The sequence below is a fragment of the Notolepis coatsorum genome (genome assembly GCF_963971535.1).
Source record: "Notolepis coatsorum genome assembly, chromosome: 10".
Classification (NCBI taxonomy): domain Eukaryota; kingdom Metazoa; phylum Chordata; class Actinopteri; order Aulopiformes; family Paralepididae; genus Notolepis; species Notolepis coatsorum.
Genome location: NC_140174.1, coordinates 38,804,890 through 38,823,180, shown reverse-complemented (window position 1 = coordinate 38,823,180; position 18,291 = coordinate 38,804,890). Strand labels below are relative to the sequence as shown.

Sequence of the window (18,291 nt, the reverse complement as noted above, 5' to 3'; positions counted from 1 at the left end):
CGAGCACGCCGCCGCCGGTGCACGCACGGTAGCATTTGTCTGAAAAGAAGGGCGCTTTACCGCACTAGCGTGCGGTGACGAATGCGGAAGCATTTTTGCACTGCTTGCTTGGCATTAACGTACAGGCCTTCAGGACGCCCTTGTACCGACTCGTAGGAGAACATGCATACAGCAGCCAGGTGGGGGAGGGGGGGAATTGGCACGGTGACTAAATTGGGACGGGGAGAAAAACAGAAAATTAAATAAAGAGAAATAAAAAAAATAATAATAATTTTTAAAGAATGTTTATTTAAAAAATGTTAAGCACATGTAGGCCTATAGTCAATTGGTCCTGTTGTTCAGCCTCACAATGCTATTTGATAGTAAATGTGTTTATATGTCCCACCCTCTGGCCTCTGAAGTTGCTAATGTCTTTTTAATTTGGGCCTCACAGGGTTAACCTCTTAAGCCCGAGATATACAGTAAAAGTGTATATTTTCAGCATTACGTTTGTTTACCAATTATTTTAACTGTTATTAGTGAAATATAAGATTATAGAAATCTCAGGGCATTGGGTCGGAAACCGGCGCATATTGACAGGAGGAAGTGGCACAGCCAAAAGTGAGTGTAGTCTTTTGAAGGAAGAGACTCAGGGCTTTCGAATTTCGAAAAACTACCCTACCCAGCTCACACCAGCCCCTGTCAATCATCTGACTTCTGGATTTACTTTTTTATTTCTCTTATTTTTTGGGATTATCTCCCACAAACCTGAACGTTATTGCCATAAAACAGAACGCAGTTAGTTTCTCTATCTTTCTGTGAACGTCTTGCAAAAAACGGTGTTGCAATACGATGAAAAATGGTGGAGAAATTTACATTATAAAAAAGATGGCAGAATTCAGTACTGTATCTACAAAACCTTCTGTTTAATAATCTTCCCTTTGATTTGCTTAGATTTTTCAGGTCTGGTCAATTTTAGCATGGTGTTATTCACAGTCAAAGATACAAAAAAATTAAATAGAATTGATATTCTCCTTTGGTTCATTACAATTTACTCAAGCCTAGTAACAGACACACTATTTCTGACACTGATCTATTATGTCCCTAGATTCAGATCCCAAGAACATGCCAATGGACCATTTAAAAAGCATTGTAAATGTTTATTCTATGTCCTTATGGAATGAGTGACATAAAAAAAAAAGGGTAAAATATATATATATATATATATATATATATATATTTTTTTTTTTTAAATGGATGGAAGAGCCGCACATTGACGGGCAAAGAGCCGCATGTGGCTCGCGAGCCGCGGGTTGGCCACCCCTGCAATACATCATTTGAACTATAGACAATACATAATTTGAACTATACAATAATACTGAATTTGAACTATACACAATACTGAATTTGAACTACATAATTTGAACTATACACAATACTGAATTTGAACTATATACAATACTGAATTTTAACTACCGGTATTGTTACAAAGGGTCAGATTAAACCGAATATATATATTTATTGATTGATATATATTGCATAATATTTGTATATCGTTTGATATCCCTTGTATATTCTTTGTACATATACACTGAATATCCCTTTAGTCTACTACAGCCCATAATAGTTCATTCTCTCATTGGACAAGAACCTGGCGCCAGCAGACAGGCCCCTTGAGTCAAGTTCAATAGTGCCGACGAACATGTCCCAACTAGCCCCGGTTCCGCGTAGGAATACGGCTACCGAAATACGAATGGTACTATTTGTTCACCGTGCATATAAATAGGGCGCAAGAAATGTAGAATTCCTCTTAGTCCCTTGTCCCGTTCAGTCTCGTTCAGTTCCAGTTATCCAAGCGACGTCTCTCACCCACTACGCAACGTGGGCAGAGTAGGGCTCGTATTGCCCCAAATAGAGTCGTGTTTATCCTACTACGTTTGTTAAACGTATCGTTCGTTATCTACGAGTAAGCCTTCATTACGAGTCAAAGACCACGTGAAGTGGGTAATTGTGTGTCTACATAGAGCACTTATTGCCGCGTGCTAATAGGATAGTAACGTCAAGTTCAACCGTGGACCACCGCGCACCACGGAGGATACCTACACCGGTGATTGCAGAGCCACTTTCCGGCAGGATTACTATTATTATTCTTCATTCTTCACCAAGCTGCTGGAGCAGAGAACCGTCTACACCCACGGCTGTGGGATCTACACCTGCCCGTGAGGACATCACTCGAGCCTGTCTCTGTCGGAGCAGAGACTCCACGGCTTCATCTGCGCGGCGCGCACCCTGGGATTACCACTGCCTTTCCCCGCTGACTCAGGGAGCAATATACCGTCTCCAGGTGCCTATTGAAGCTCCCTTTGGAACCATTGACTTGCATAGAGCATTGCCCCCCCCTGCTGGCTTACAACCGGTAGTACACCCCCCTTCCCAGAATATCCCTAGATCTAATTCCTAACATTCATTATTGATTTGCCTGCACATTCTTTGCCTTATAAGCGCAATCTAAGTAAAGTATATTATGTAATAATATTCTTATCTGTAATAAATATTCTAAACAAGTATTTGTGTGGAAACCGTGTTATTGTGGAGAAGTTCTCATCTGATATACCTGTGTACGGTACGGCCAGCAATGTACATAACACGGTAGTGGTTTAATGATACCAATACTTGATTAATACAGTCAGGGAATTGTACCCCTCAGTTACAGGTATACTGAAAACGCATGTCAGATTACACATATCCTGCATTATGCCTCCTCCACTCCTGGAGTCAGAGCCACTACACCTGCTACAGCCTCAAAATCCTTCTTCCCCACTCCTGGAGTCAGAGCCACTACATCTGCTACAGCCTCAAAATCCTCCACTCCTGGAGTCAGAGCCACTACACCTGCTACAGCCTCAAAATCCTTCTTCCCCACTCCTGGAGTCAGAGCCACTACATCTGCTACAGCCTCAAAATCCTCCACTCCTGGAGTCAGAGCCACTACACATGCTACATTTGAACTATACACGATACATAATTTGAACTACATCACAATACATCATTTGAACTATACATAATTTGAACTATACACAATACATAATTTGAACTATACACAACAGGGCTGTACAGTGCGACGAAATCGTCGCAAATTGCCCCTTAATTTGGCCGTTGCGATTGAAATATTATATCTGGTAGCAACGTTGCGAGTAGAGATTTCAACCCTTCATTCGCATTTCACTCCTAAATTAATCCATACAAATTGGATAAAAAATATTTAAAACATTAGCCTACAACCAAGGCTGTACAGTGAGACACAATGTCGTGGTGCTATGAAAGAATCTGTCGGCAATGAATGAACTTACTGCGATAGCCTGAGTGAAAAAAAGATTTGCGTGAAGTGAATCTGGGTCACGCTATATACTTGGTACTTGTAGTCTATCGTGCGATTAAAGACCATGTCCCTGTCTGCGTAGTCTATACATCCAACACCAAATCCCATAATTCCTAGCGAAACGAAACTGAATGTGGCCGCTTCCTTTCAATAATATAATATGGCTCTTGCTCCGCAAGAACAACGGAGTGGATAATGGATATCAGTCCATTTTATGACAACCACGTCCGATGTGGAGAGATGATAAGATGATGATGATTGATGTGATGATTGATTGACGGGGACACGGAAACTTCTAACGTTCAGGATCAGCCATGCATTACGTGAGTACCCCACTATTAGGACGTGAAATACTGTCTACTTAAATTGACACCGCGGATCAATAAAGTATCAACCTATCTATCTATCTATATCTATCTATCTATCTATCTATCTATCTATCTATCTATCTATCTATCTATCTATCTATCTATCTATCTATCTATCTATCTATCTATCTATCTATCTATCTATCTATCTATCTATCTATCTATATCTATCTACATCTATCTATCTAATAATGAGACAATATGCAAATAAGATAATACTAATAATTGTCGGTTCCCCATATATGAAATGAAAGTGGCTTGCAACTTTACTGCTGGTAAAATCACTGTTTATTTCTCGTTTTGCATAGTATTACATTCCACTTCTATAAACAATCAAAGTCCTACCGTAAGAGCCTCATACGGGTCAATTAAACCTTTTTTATTAGTCTTTCCTTCGAGCTAAGTTGGACTGAACATTTCACTGTCAAAAGCGCAAATGTAAATAAGGTTGCGTTGCAACAGTTTTCAAAATAAAGGTCACATATACAAATTTCTCTCAATTCTTATAAAAAAAAGTCCCGGATATACATAAACATTAATTGGCATAGATCTCTATACATTTCATTGTATATCCGTATGCCGTGACAAATAAAACTCTTGACTTGACTTGACTTGACTATAAACGGCCCAACACATTGATCACTTTAGGCACACACTGAAACCAGTAACATCACAAATATGAAGCAGGTAATTACCCATACAAATAATAAACCTTTCATGGGGTTATTTACAATAATAATAATTCATTTGATTTCTAAAGCACTTTTCATTGTGAAACAAATTTATGCAGAGTTTCTTGTCCTCCTGATTAATGGTGTGTGTGTTGTGATGATCTCATTCAAGGAGCACCACACAAGCGCGCGCGCGCACACACACACACAGTTTGTTGTTTTTGTTCTATTAGTGATTTACACACTTTCTCAGTTGGTTCATTATAAAAGATACAAACCTGAAAACAAACGCACTTAAATGTTAAATAAAAGGACCACAGTAATGAGGCAGGAGGAACATATTTTTTTAATAATGGTAAAATTGTTATTTAAAAATTTGCCCCTAAAAAATATTTTTTGCCCCAAAATTTTTCATTTAGGGGCAGGTGTGCTCCTAGTGAAAAAGCTTAGCGTACAGCCCTGCACAATACATAATTTGCATTCAACACCTTAGCCAAGTCCTTGCCAAATGCAGTGAAATCTGAGGAGCTTGGTCAACTGAATGAACAGGTGCAAGCCTACCAGATTTAGGAGCACAGGCCAAACACTTTGAGGAGAATACTGAATGAATCAATGTTGACTGGTGGAGTAAGATCTTGGCCATGAAGACGCCAGAAGGAGGGATGATATTCCCCATTTTAGGGAAGTTGGTAAAGGCCCTTCTGTCATTGTTCACTGGCCCTCTTGTCGAAGGATCATTTAACATCATGGATGACATCATTGAAAAAGACAGGGCCAGGCTGAACATTGAGACATAATTATGAAGGCTTAGCCATTATCAAGTCCCACATGAAGGCAACAGAGAAAAACGCCTCCAAAATGGATCAGCCTTGCACTGAGGAGCATGAGCATGTGCCTGTCTTCTTATGAGAGATACCAAAGTCATCTGAAGAAGGGAATCGACTATACCATAAATCATAGGCTGATCTACGCTACATTATCTTTAAACATATAAAATTTTACAGAACAGAGTTTTAAAATGCTATTGTTTTACTGTATTTGCCCTATACACAATACATAATTTGAACTATACACAATACATAATTTTAACTATGGACAATACATAATTTGAACTATACACAATACTGAATTTGAACTATACACAATACATAATTTGAACTATACACAATACTGAATTTGAACTATAGACAATACATAATTTGAACTATACATAATACTGAAAAGTTACAGTATGTAGATTTGTTTATTTGTATGACAAAGTCAGTCAACCCTTGCAATCAGTTTAATTTAATGAATTGAAAACAGCATTGATATTACGTAAAAATGATCTAGTTCCCTTAAAACGCTAACGCTAATAAATAAAAACATATAGTGGAGGTTAAAATAAGACTGACTTGGCCTGAAAAAAAGTTCAGTCAGGAGATGTTTGTTTGCTTTAATCCCTGTAATTATCATATTGACTCATCAGTCTAGTCTCGAGTTCACGAGATCTTCCCTCACTCAACTAAGCTGTTCTGATTTGACAGTTTTGCTGACGTGAATATAGCACTGATTTGCAGTAACGCCCCCTCTATGGTTGTAGCGCATAGTGTAACCCGACACTTCCTCAAACGGGTTTCGACAGAGAGGCAGAGAGCGAGCGAGAGAGCGAGAGAGGGAGAGAGATAGAGAGGGAGAGAGAGAGAGAGAGAGAGGGACCGGCGGGACCGCGTGCCGAAGTGTGTGTAAAAATGTGTGTGCGCCATCTCTCCCTCGTCGGAGCATTTACACACAAACTTGACTGCGTGTGTGTCGGGGACGCATCTTTCCTCTCTCTCGCTCTGTCACTCAAAGCGCTTATGGGCGGAGCCCATCCAATAACAGCCTGAAATCCTGAGGCTGAAAAATGATGCGTTTGAGTACTTGATTAGAAATATAAAACAATGAACTTCCATAGACTCAGGAATTGTCTGAAGTTGCCCAAATAGTGCAAGGAATAGCAATGCATGTCCCCTTTAATACAAATGTACAGGTCCTATAGATAACATTCAGCCACTAGGTGTCGCACTAGAGCACCAGCATGTCATTATATCCAATCAGGTGCATTCCATGTGGGGAAATAGAAAGTAGGGAGGGCATACATGCCTGCAACCAGGGCCGCCTGGAAGAAATGCGAGGCCCTGTGCGAGATTTAAACGCGAGCCCCCCCCCCCCCAAAAGGTAAAAAAAAATATATATATATATATATATTTTTTTTATTTTTTTTTCATACAGTCAACATATTCTTAAATAATAGCGCTGCCCGAGGCTGGGCATGATACAGTCAACATATAGCAAGAGAGAGAGCGAGAGAGAGCTCCTGTTGTACAGTCAATATACAGTGTACAGAGAGAGAGAGAGAGAGAGAGACACACATTGGAAAGAAATTGAAATGCTATTTGGCCCTAAACAGAGAGTACACAGTGGCAGAATACCTGAGCACTGTGACTGAAGATCCTTGACTAGGTACAGACTCAGCGAGCACAGCCTAGCCATCGAGAAAGGCCGCCATAGGCAGACTGTGTGTGTTAGAAAGAGAGAGAGAGAGAGAGAGAGCATGTGTGTTTGTGTGTTAGAGAGAGAGAGCATGTCTGTGTGTCGTGTGTGTGTGTTAGAGAGAGAGCATGTATGAGAGAGAGATAAGCAAAGATGAGCCCCTAAAGGATATTCAACTTTTAATGGAAGAACAAAACAGAAGGAAAAGATAACTTCACAAAAGCAACATGAATATACATAGATCCAAAAGGACAAAGATCAACACTTAAATCCAAAGAGAAGAGGGTCTATACCAGAGAAAACAAAGTAGCAAGGAGCCAATGGCCGACATCAGCTAAATAGGCTAACTGCAAATAGAGTAGCCAGGTACTGACACCAGGCCACACACAGCTTTGGCCAACGCTACCCAAGCTACACAAACGACCAAGACAATTCACACACAGCACATGTCGTATCTCCAAATGTTGTGAAGTAACATATGTTTTGCCTGGAAAAAAACATCGTTATTAACAAAACATTCGGGAGGGGAAGGAAGGAAGAGTGGGGTAATGTCCAATGGACATCTTACCTGCACCAAGGAACGCAGGGCGAAAGGCTGCAACACAGGTCTCCACGTTGACGAAAGGCCTCTCGCTGGCGGGACAAAAAGAAGCTATGGCCGGAGCCTTGTCATGGTGCAGGCCCGACTACATCTTCTGTCAAAGATGATGTCGTAATCAGAGTGCCAGGGCCCCCTGCTATTCTCACGGCTAATGTCAATGGTCGTAGCACAAGCTAACAGCTAACTCTAGGCTAACTGATAGCATCAAACTAACGTTCCCAGCCGAGCGCAGCCGGCAGCTAACGTCGTAGCTAAACAGATAACAGTTAGCTCAACCCGGCTATCGCTAACCATTAGCTAACGCAGAAGCAAGCTATGCGGCTACCACTGAAAAACTGTACAACGTGAGAAAAGCAATACAGGCCAACACTTCAGACAGCCGCTGTGTTTTCCTCTTCTCATACGAAGAGAGAAGGGAAAAAGAAGGCAATACACGTCCCACTACAGAGTGGTGTTTACTAGGGCTGACCTTCGAAGCTTTTTTTGGCAATCGAAGCTTCGGGGCCGAGCTTCGATTTTAATTCTAAGCTTCGAACAAAAAACAAAAAAAAATACAAAAAACTGTTTTTTTTTATATATATTTTTTTTTATTTAAATTTTTTATTTATTTTTTTATCTTATGTTGTGGGACTTGTACAGCACTTTCGTAAACGTTGTTGTTTTTAAATGTGCTCTATAAATAAAGTGGGTTGGATTAATTAATTAAGTAGCCCCTTTCGTGACTGACGCATCCAACAAGGTTTCACTCGGCTGTGTGATTTAATTCAAGGTGGATCGCTGTTGTCGTTTGAACAACTTCAGATTTCATGGGAACTACCAATCCCCCAAATCAAGAATGTTTAAGATGAATGAAGTAAGATTTTGATTATTTGAAATATGGCCTGTGTAGACTAAACTATGCACAGAATTATGTCAGTCTACAAGGTCCAGATTCTACATGGTCCGGCAATGTAGACCTTGTAGACTCCACTACAGACCAATTATCAGTGAATGTTCATGCATTTTTAAGAAGGGCAACTTCCACAAAAAAACAAAGAACTCACCAAAACATCTCAGTAGCACCTTATCTAAATGTTATATTTCATATATGGAGATTCATATTTATTTATGTATTGCATGCATTTCTACATTTTATTTCCTATTTTGTTTATTCATCCCAGTATCTTTCTTTCTTATGTGTGGAATTCTACAAGGTGCGCGCACACACACACACACACACACCTACACACACACCTACACACACACACACACACACACACACACACACACACACTTACATTTAGTCATTTAGCTGACGCTTTTATCCAAAGCGACTTACAAGTTCTGTACGACAAGACAGCAAGAAGGGTACAACTCTATCAGCTGAGTAACAATGTTCATCAAAGTGTTGCGTGTTACAGTGTAGGTTAGTTTATTAGGACAAGTGCATGACAGTAAGGTTAGTCACGGTTAGATTTTTTTTTTTTTTTTAATCATTTCAGATAATGGTTGAAGAAGTGAGTCTTTAGTCGACGGCGAAAGATTGGACGGGATTCGGCTGTCCTAACTGGGATGGGTAGTTCACACACACACACACACACACACACACACACACACACACACACACACACACACACACACACACACACACACACACACACACACACACACACACACACACACACACACACACACACACACACACACACACACACACACACACACACACACACACACACACACACACACAAATCGAAGTAAAAAAAAAAAATTGAATTTGTTTTTGATTTTTTTTGATTTTTTTTTTTTAACTTCGATTTTTTTTTTAATGTTCGAAGCTTGTGCCATCGAATCGAACGTTCGAAGCTTCGAAGCATTTAAGACAGCCCTAGTGTTTACCATAGCGGTGCCGGCAACAAGTCCCTCGTGGACTATAGCCGACTTGAGCATGGAGATATTCTCATAATGAAACACCAAGCTCACCTCCCTCGCACCAGGTACTGACACCAGGCCACACACCGTTAGCTACTAGTACTACAACAGCTAGTCGGCCCGTTTGGCTCCCGAGAGAGAGAGAGAGAGAGAGAGAGATATCCACGGCGGGAATAGAATAGAGTGCATTAAAAACTCACCAAACGTCCAAGAGGATGGAGACAACCGCGTGGAGTTGACGAAGTTCATCTGCCGAACGACCATCCTCTTCATCTTGGCATAACAATGCTGCACGCGCTGTCTCTAGGTTAGCTAACGCTAGTTAGCCTTTAGCTAAGCTAGCTACTAGCCGACATCATCATGGCTATATCCCGACTGAACCACACGTTAGCACTCAATATTATAACGTAGCTAAAGCTAACTAGCTGTCCCTGTCTTTAGCCGGGATGGCTAGCCTGACTGAACTGTCTAACATGCAACAACTTTCATCTTCAGTCCATCTGCCGAACGATGTCCTCTTCATCTTGGCTGGCATAACCTCCAATGCTGCACGCGCGAAATAGTCAGACGCTAGTGATGGGTCGGTCATGAGCGACTCGTTCATAAGAGACGATTCATTGCCGTCTGGCAATGAGTCGGTTCACGCCCCCCCCCCCCCCCCCCGGCACGCACACAGACACACACAATGAACTCAACAGACGCTACCTTACCTGTAACCCCTCCCCTCATTGAAACCAATTCTGCTGCCTGCAGAGCCTCGGAGCCAGGAACAAGTCAGACACATTCTACAAACGTGTCTAATGTGAAATATATAAGCATATAAGCAAAACTAGATTTTAGGTCTGTGATGAAAAAGGGCCTCGCGGGAAGGGGGGCCTCGCAAAAAAAAAATATAATTGTGCGAGGCCCCCCTTCCCGCGAGGCCCTGTGCGACCGCACTGCTCGTACACCCCCTGAGGCGGCCCTGCCTGCAACCATTCATTTTGAACCTGCAAAAAATGTTTTAAATGATAAATCAATTAATCCAAAAAAAATTATAACGATTACTCTACATAACGATTTTATCTATAGAACCTTTTAAGACTCAATACGAGATTTATCTGAGTTTTATGAATTTTTTGCTGCGTAACCCTGCGACATGTTGGATCGATGCCCAAAGGCCATTAGATGTTACACTGAATGTCAGGTCCGCTTTGAGCAGAAAGCGAGGGCACCGGGAGGGGCAGCTCCACCCTCTTCCTCCTCCTCCTCCTCCTCCTCACCATTCATCCCTCCTTCCTCCTGAAGGAGTCACCTTCAGCCTCCTCTCCATTCCACTTACACCACTTAACTGTATTACAGAGGCCCGGAATTAATTATAGCAGGAGGGAAAAAGCCCTGACCGAACCCTGCTCCACTAATGGACTCATCCGTTCCATCACCTTTATTAAAACCTTGCCTGTATTTGTTGTCTTTCAAAAGTCCTAGCCTTGGCTGCATTGTGGCAAGGTTGGTAAATCATATTCCTCTGTGATACGTCTTGGCGTATACGGCGGGGGCGGGTGGGGCTAATGGACCTTCCCCCCCCCCCCCCCCCCCCCCCCATTTAAATTTGTAAAAGTGCCCGGGCCTGATTGAATTTCCCTTGATTGCTACATCTCTGGCTGCCATCAGAGCAGTCAAAGGTATAAATAGGACCAAGGGGAAAGCAGGTGATTCATCGATGGCAATCCTCCTGACCAGGAAATGTGACGCAAGCAGTCAGGCGAGCGACTGGGAGATAGTGGGCTTAGCTAGAGAGCATTCCCTTTACTCTGCACAAACCCTACTTTATTCGTAGAGGTTTGGGTTAGTGGTTAAGTATTTTCTGTTCCACAAATAGCCTACATCAAAACGTATCTGAATTTAGGATTCATCTAAGTTAAAAGCTTCTTTTTTTTGCATGGGTGTTATTTTTTATTAAGGTCATTAACACTTTGATTACCAGCAATGCGGTGTGCCTTACCCCCGTTGAATGCCACCACCCACTTCAATGATCTTAAATTATGTGTATAATATGGCCGTCGCTTATCAATGACTTGTTTGCAGTCAACATTGTCAAAACGGATTGTTTTTTAATCGGTTAATTTCCGTTTTATACCATTTTGAAAAACCCTTGTTTTCTTGAAAGTTTCAGGAAAATATAAAGATTCTGTGATAAACAGCCTTTAGTGGAATATTCTGGAATACACTAAAAACATTGAAATTTAGATTAGACTATCTAGATTATCGATAGTATATGTGTACTTATGCACGCTAGAGAAGCGAGCTGAAAAATCTATTCTCTCATTTCCTGATCAGCGCACGCACACACACACACACACACACACACCAGGGCTGTACACTGCGACGAGATGGTCGCGAATTGCCCCTTTAATTGGCCGTTGCGATTGGTAAATATTATCTGGGGGCGGGCTTGCGAGTAGTGCTTTCAAGCCTTGCATTCGCATTTCACTCCTAAATTATCCAAGGCATGTGATGACGCGATGACGTCACTCACGCGAGCTGAGCAGTGAGCACTCAGCAGGTATGATCAGCGGGAACAATCGACTGAGCACTCACTCTGATAGACTGGCTGACTGTCTGATTTAGCTATGAAGAAAAGTAAAGTTAGTATTGCTTCATATTTTCGACGCGTTCGACCTCCTATAGTGAGCCGAACTGAACTGAACTCAGACACACAGAGAGAGCTGCGGCGTCTGCTGCTCCTCCCGCACCCGTGGCTGTTGTAAACACTAGTCTCTAGTGGGACACTGGGACCTCGGTGAGCCTGCCAGCCGGCTAGCTACTGATATCAACAAATTCTCCAGCAAGTCTAGTAGTGCATGATAGCTCGCGTTAGCTTACTGTTCAAAACGAAACGTCCCATTAAACTAAATAGTTCAGATAGCTCCTGATATCAATGTCTTATAACACTGAGTCGATGCGTATTCGAGCTGAGGGCACGCTGAATATAGTCAATAGGGTCCAGCTGCAGCGCCGGAGAATCCTGGCCGTAGCTGGAGGCTACAGTATAGGTCCAGCTGCAGCTCCGGAGAATCCTGGCCGTAGCTGGAGGCTACTCGAGTACACACAGACAGTGGAGCTGGTTGCATATAGCAAGCATTTTGACTTGTTGCGTGGTGGCGATGTCTCGCAGATAATACAACTACAAGTATGATTATATAATATATATATTTTATTAAAATAAAAATGTATATAAAGATTTTTTTTCTTTTTTTTTTAAATCAAAAACAATCAATATAAATAATGGTAACATTGTTATTTAAAAATGTGCCCCTAAAAAGCTTAGCGTACAGCCCTGCACACACACACACACACACACACACACACACACACACACATATGGCACACGCTGATATCTCTGTGAAAACAGATCCGATTATCCTAAGACTGGTCAAATAGATTCCTTACCTCAGATCAGATGTTCTCCAAAAAGATTATTCCAATTCCTGATCGCCATTCCAAATATCGATCGCGTTTATTGATTCAGCGCTGGGTACTGGAAATACCGATTCCACGCTGTTCTGAGGGTCGGCGAAGACTTAGATCTCTCCGGATGGCTTGCCGGATAAGTAAAATGAGGAAACTGGATTCCCCCCCCCCATCAGTCTAATCCAATGGGGTGCAGTTACACAGGGAGAGACGATAGGGGGTGGTATTTTCCCAATGGAGCTCAGAGAGAGGTTGCTGCACTAACATGAGACTAGATTGATGAAATATGAATTCAAATCGCTAATAATAAAAAAGATAATGACAAACAAACGCTATATGTTGTTGCTGGCATTCAACGGTCGGCATGAACTAACGACATATAGCGTTGTTGGCACTCAAAGTGTTAAGGATAAAAGTTGTTTATCTCCTGGTTTATTGATGTGCAGACCTTCACAATAACATCTCAAGGGAAATCTTACCCAGTTTTGCCTTTGAGATGCCAATGAGATGCGTCTCTGACCTTTTCCTCTCTCTACAGCCTGCCATTCCTTCACAAATATAAAAACTCTGATCAGACATATTTACACATGAAAGAGCGGATGAATGAAGCAACTCGCCGTGTTCTGTGACGCTGCCTTTTTCAGGAACAATTTGAATTGTCTCTGGAATTTTGTATGCAACCTTTTTGATAATTTAGAGAATTCTGTCAGACAATAATCTTCAGACAAATCATTCATTACCGTCGACTGATTATGATATTCCACTATTGGAAGGTCATATGCGTGCATACTGAGGACCGGATCTCTTTTATATCTATGAGTTGCCAATAGAGAGAAAGAATAATGTTTAACTGTTCCTGCTCCTTCAGATGCTGGCCTTTCCTTTGACTGGGTGCCTTACTCTGTCAGGCTCCAAGGGCCGTCCACGAAGCTTTTAGTGGCTTGACAATCTATTTAACTACGTAGCCTATAGCTTATACTTTATTTCCGACTTTTCATTTGGACATTTTATCAATTATGCCTCAGGCTAATAATGTCTGCACATTAAAGTCCATTAGCTTGGAATGGAACTTGGCCTCTGCAGCATACGAGAAGTAACAAGGCTAGGTCAAAACCTAGTAAATGCCTGGACTGCGCTGACCAATCATAACTTCAGTGATGGTCACCTGATCCAGCTGCCCAGCCGTGTAACTTCCGTCACTCAGATCACTGGACAGCGACAGACATTCTGTAGGGATGTGGCCCCTGCCGGTCCAACCAAAAAAAGGCATAATCCTAAAATAATGGTTATTACACTATACATTTATTTTTGACATCGACAACCACAGTGTGAGCTGATGTTCAGTTCTGAAATCCACAGTTTCTTTTTATGTATGAAATTATTATTCCGAATGTTTTTTGAATTTTTTATTAAAAAGAATATATATATCTCGATGGTATATTGCATATTTATTTATAGCCTCTGCTGATCTGTCCTGTTGATTGTGCTAGTTAAAAAAAGAGAGAGAGAGAGACTCAAGCTGATTATTAGTGACGTGTCTTGTCAAGTGGAGCGTGCTCTAGAGATCCCCTCCCGCAGGAGAGTCCTCCTAATACCCGCTGACCAGGGCCCATCGCCGCTAATCAGCTAGTTTAGTCGGCCGGCAGCCGCATGGAGGGGCCTCCGCCACATCCAGGTACTAATGAGCCCTAATGAACAGGGAGTTAATTTGCAGCCTCGCTTGTTTGAATGTGCTCTTGTCGTGTGTGTGTGTCCCCCCCCCCCCCCCCCCCCACCACCACCACCGCTCCCGCTCCCCACCCCACCCCCCACGAGTGTTGAGAGAGTGTTCCCCTGTGGACTGGCCCGTTGCCTGCCTCTCACATCTTTCCAGGGGGGTAATAACTTGACCTTCCTCTTGTTGGGAGACAGCTGCTCCTGTTTCATCAGTTCACATATCGGGGTGTAATTACTAAAGAGACGCTTGCTGTAAGAATCAACTGCCCCCCCCCCCCCCCTCTGAAAGGTTGTTATGTTTTTATAATGTACCGCAGACGCCTCACCTTTAGCATTTTACAGACTCTGGCGCTCCGAGGTTCTCTGCATCATCTTGAAGAACTTCCTCGAAGTAACCAATCTGCCTCTTAATTCCAGAGCTTCTTTCCTGTTGCTCTCTTTTTATCCCGATAGTCGAGGGAATCGTCGAGGGTAACGACATCTTTAATAAATATTCGCAGAATCACCTTAAATCAACATCACTTTGTTTTCTGCTAAACAAGGTTGAGTTCACCAAAATTTTCTGACGAGGTGAGTAAGGTGGCGTCCCACACCACAGACTCCCCTGTCGGCTACATGTATCTTTGACCAGCACGTTCTCCCGTTAGTTTATATTAGACAGTTTAGACCACCCCCTTCACTCTGAGTTTGAGACTCTGCCCTCATGTTGTAGATATAGAATACCCTAAAAGAATAGGTCAAAACTCATTAATTATCTGTGCAATAACCCTGCTCACAGACGTTGCTTTGTGTGTTGTGTTGTGGTCTGTATATATGTCCAGGAGAAGACTTCTGTACTTGTGTTTTTTTTTATCTTATCTTATGACGTGACTGCGAGTAAAGTTTCCCATCTGGGATGATAAAGTCGAACTGAACTGAGCAGAATTTATGCGCGTGATTGCTGTGATGATGACTCCCATTCATTTGACCATAAACGTTAACGTTGCATACGGTAAATTGCTGACCCTTGGTTTGATTGATTGATTGAAAACTTTATTAACAGATTGCAGAATGGGTACAGTACAGTACAGCTCAATACATACAATTGTTAAGGGGATGCAGACCAGAGAAAGACTTTCGTCTTGTTTACATCAGGGTCCCCCATTTTCAATTCATCGTAACATATATGACATACATGACATACAGATAGACAGTACTGCTACATCTATACATTTATGACATACCAGATTTGCAATTACAGTACTGTTTGTGATACAAAAAGAGTCCAGAAAAAAGAGTATATACATTTGACGTAGAAACTGTACATTGGATTGGGTAGGTGGGGGTGGGGGGGGGACTGTACATTGGAGGTGGTTGGGTGGGTGGGTGGGTGGGGGGGGGGGGGGTGGGTAGGAGGGGTGGGTGGGTGGGGGACACTGTACAACTGTACAAACAAAACTGTACATTGGATTATTGACAAGACCATACTTGGTAATTTACTGTACATTGGAGGGGGTTGTGTTCGGACATTTACAGGGGCCAGTTTCGAGTTGCAGTCTCCCTTAGGTGTTTTTTGAGAGTGTTTTTGAAAGTGGGTAGTGATTCACATTTCGTTTCCAGCTTTGGGTAGGGCGTTCCACATTGATGTGGCATAATTGCGAAACGTGTTTAGTCCCTTGTTTGAGCCGAATCTGGGTTTAACATGATTTGTGGAGCTCCCTCTGGTGTTGTGACCGTGGTATTCACTGACCTTTGGGAAGTATTTTGACATGTACATGGGTACCTTGGTCGTGTAGTGTATCTTGTAGACCAGGCCCATTGCAAGTTGCTGTACTCTGTCGTCTACTCTAAGCCATCCTAGGTTGTCAAAGTGGGCAGGGGTGAGGTGGGTTCTAGGAGTAAGGTCAAGCAGTAGTCTGACCAGTTTGTTTTGAGATGTTTGTAATTTTGTTTTTAGCGCCTTTGAGGTGCTTTGGTACCATGAGGTGCAAGCATAGTCGTAGTACCCTTGAATGAGTGCTCCTGCTAGAGTCTTCAGGGTATTCTTGTTTACCAGTGAGGAGATCCGGTACAAGAAACGAGTTCGTTGGTTGACTTTTTTTATTACATTGGATGCCATTTTGTCACAGGAAAGATTTGCCTCTAGGATGGAACCCAGGTAGGTAATATCTTCTTTCCTTGTGACAATATTGTCACCCACTGTAACTGAGAAGCCGTCGGTCTTGCTGAGTTTGTTATTTGAACCGAAGAGAATGGACTCTGTTTTGACCATGTGTAATGATAGTTTGTTATCAGCGAGCCATATGCAGATTTTGCCTAGTTCTGAGCTGAGGGTTTTTTCAACCTGTAACTTGTTCTTGTCAGAGACCAGCAGGGCTGAGTCGTCCGCAAACAGGAACAAGTTGCAGTCACAAGCTGACGACATGTCATTTGCATAAATTAGGAACAGTAGCGGACCTAGTATGCTTCCTTGTGGAACACCACAGCTTACTGTGAGGGGGGGGGGGATAGGTGGTGAGCAGGGGAGGAAACTAACTTTTTGGCTTACCAGCCAACTGGCGGGTATCTGATTTTTTTTACCAGCCAAATCGATTTTTTACCAGACAAAAAAAATCGCTAATTGTGATAATTACTTCTTTGTACGTCTTCGTCTAAATTGATTTTCAATCATAGTAAATTAATCACACTGTCTCTACTCTTCAAAATATTACATCATTAAATCACATATTAACATGAAAGAGGGAACTATTCTGGACTGGGTTGGGCTGAACTGGGCAGTGAAAGATGCTGGGTTGGGCTGGTCTAGGTTATACTGAATGATGAATTGAAAATTAATTGAAAATGGGGGACCCTGATGTAAACAAGACGAAAGTCTTTCTCTGGTCTGCATCCCCTTAACAATTGCATGTATTGAGCCGTACTGTACTGTACCCATTCTGCAATCTGTTAAATAAAGTTTTCATTCATCACAGCTCAACTACTAGGAATGTGTGTCTGACTATTAAGTGCAGGAAATATTCATCAGAAAGGGGGGACATGATGGAGGGAATGGAAAGAGCAGGTTTGACAGGAGCAGGGTTGAAGGGATTGATTGATTGAAAAGTTTATTAACAGATTGCAGAATGGGTACAGTACAGTTCAATACATACAATTGTTAAGGGGATGCAGACCAGAGAAAGACTTTCGTCTTGTTTACATCAGGTCCCCCATTTTCAATTCATCATAACATATTGGAGTGTGGAGGAAGTGGACAAGGCATTAAGCAAACAGGACTGAAATGGGGGACCCTGATGTAAACAAGACTAAAGTCCTTCTCTGGTCTGCATCCCCTTAACAATTGTGTGTATTGAGCTGTACTGTATTGTACCCATTCTGCAATCTGTTAATAAAGTTTTCAATCAATCAATCAATACTGGGTTGGGCAGTGAAAGAACCAAGCATTTCACTGTAATGTAATAGCTAAATAAAACAACTTGAACTTGACTTGTTACATTTGCACTCTGGTTGGATGCCAAATGTATTCTGGTTGTACTGTACTTGTGCTGTAAGATGACAATACATTGGAACCGAATCGACAACGCTAGGGGTTCAGCAGGTGTGTTCTGAATGCCAAATATGACAACATCACCGTTGTGAAGGGCATATGGGCGAGTGGTGATATGCTGGGAAACCCGGTAATAATAAAATGTCACTCGGCTGCATTTAAGCAAAGCCGCTCAG

At 42.1% G+C, this 18,291-nt stretch overlaps 1 protein-coding gene across 1 annotated transcript in view; it reads left to right on the top strand.

Moving 5' to 3' along the window:
- The window catches only part of LOC311235541 (poly(ADP-ribose) glycohydrolase), a gene marked incomplete at its 5' end in the record, with an annotated part of 139,224 nt that overhangs the window by 93,584 nt on the left and 27,349 nt on the right, over positions 1-18,291 (top strand). The gene's annotated exons all lie outside the window — the stretch shown is intronic.